Below are 1,839 nucleotides of genomic sequence, written 5' to 3'. Positions count from 1 at the left end.
AGGGAGGGAGGGTAGTGATGGAGGAAGGGAGGAAGAGAGGAAGAGAGGGAGGAAGGGAGGAGGCGAAGAGATTTCAGAACCGCCCATCTACATTGGAAAGGTCACGGATTATTTTTTCTTTTGTGATTTGCAGGATGTTGGATGAGTTGAGAAAGATTCGATTACTTCTCCCTGGTTACGAATGTTGACCTCGTACTGTGCCATCTGACTTTGAATTTGAAATTTCACATGTGAATTTCTGTTTGAATTACAATTTCTGGCACCGATTTCTTTGGGTGTCCGACTCACAATTGACTGGCGACTACCTGAAGGTGTAGGCCTACGCCGCCTTTTGAGCAGGTGAGATCTTCAGCTGTGCACCCGTGACATCAATGTGGATCGAGGGACGGATGATTTTGTTGTTGTACCCGACTGGATGAATTTAGAAAGCAATTGCTTCTGGTAACCCTGATGTTGACCTTTTAGAAATTTTAATTTAGACTTATATATAATATTATATATTAGTATAATATTTTTTCATATAAATTTTTTTATAAATATATTTGAATTTTTCAATATCAAAAAGTATATATATATATATATATATATATATATATATATATATATACTTTTTGATATTGAAAAATTCAAATATATTTATAATTTTTTTTATAGTATATATATATATATATATATATACTTTTTGATATTGAAAAATTCAAATATATTTGATATTTAAAAATCAGTTAAACCAAATTAAAATCAAAACTGATGGCACAGAAATACAGAACTACATTTACCATAATGTTGACCTTGTGTTTGGCTCAGTGTAAATAAGGCCACAAAAACATGGTGTCAAACATGCTGCAAGAGTGACAGGAAGGATAAGGTAACAATGTTAAACTACACTGTGACAACATACTGTATATGTCCATCATTTTCTGCAAACCAACCAACATTGTAGCCACATCTGATAAAACACAAGGTAAGCGTTAGGTATACTTTCAGTGTTTTTTATTTCCCTTGTCATTGTTTTGCACATGAACATTTACCCATGACAACATTGCAAACAACATGATATTTTAAATACACGTACACAGTTTGGAGATGAACACCGGAGGGGAAGGTGACAGACATCGGGGTGGGACATTCACAACAGTGCGTGGAAAACACACTAGAACAGTTCTGACACTTATTACGGCCACGAGTCGAGCATTCCATGCACTCTTCATTTCGGTAAAACGGACTAGTTCAATCACAAACACTCTCTTAAATGGAATGTTTGTGTACACAAAAGCACACTTTCATTTTTCCTTTTGTCTCTGCAGTGGAGTAAAAGGTCTCCAGGGTACGAGGGACCTTTGACTCACCGTTCCAAAAAATACCTTGCGAATACTCGACGCTCATTTAAAAGCAAAGAAACAATATGTGGTTTGCAAGAAATCAAATAAATCTATTTGAGGACCGCAGCCATAGCCAACGTACAAAACTACAGTGAAATATAAAAACACATCAAACTAATTTTCCAACAGGTCATCACATATCATAAAACCACTACAAATCATCTTTTTCTTTCCAGTGCCACATTTCTTTTAATAGACATGCTCATCGGACTCTTCGATTAGAAGCTAGTAGTTCTCTTGTCACAGTTTCAAACTGTTTTCTATGATGCTGCAAATTGAGTTTACTTTTTAGAGTGGTGCTCATGCAAGAGCAATGCGTTTAAAAAAAAAAGAAGAAGAAGAAGAAGAAGAAAATCACTGTACAATCTCATAACAGGAGATTCTTCCACACGAGTACACAAAAGTCCAATCAAGGAAGAAAACAGTAACTTGTGTAGGGAGTTGGATGAATAACAAT

At 35.5% G+C, this 1,839-nt stretch overlaps 1 protein-coding gene across 5 annotated transcripts in view; it reads right to left on the bottom strand.

The window, feature by feature from the left end:
• Positions 1–976: 976 nt before the first annotated feature.
• The window catches only part of LOC147180151 (uncharacterized), a 40,978-nt gene continuing 40,115 nt past the window's right edge, over positions 977–1,839 (bottom strand). For all 5 annotated transcript variants that reach the window (XM_086068275.1, XM_086068276.1, XM_086068273.1 and 2 more), the window contains one exon: positions 977–1,839. This exon is cut by the window's right edge and continues 340 nt beyond it. The gene's annotated coding sequence lies outside the window, so the exon portion shown is untranslated.

The sequence above is a fragment of the Leptonotus elevatus genome, chromosome 2 (genome assembly GCF_054856555.1).
Source record: "Leptonotus elevatus isolate MCC_2025b chromosome 2, RoL_Lele_1.0, whole genome shotgun sequence".
Classification (NCBI taxonomy): Eukaryota; Metazoa; Chordata; class Actinopteri; order Syngnathiformes; family Syngnathidae; genus Leptonotus; species Leptonotus elevatus.
The sequence above is the reverse complement of the archived record's forward strand: the minus strand, read 5'-3'. Positions and strand labels throughout refer to the sequence as shown.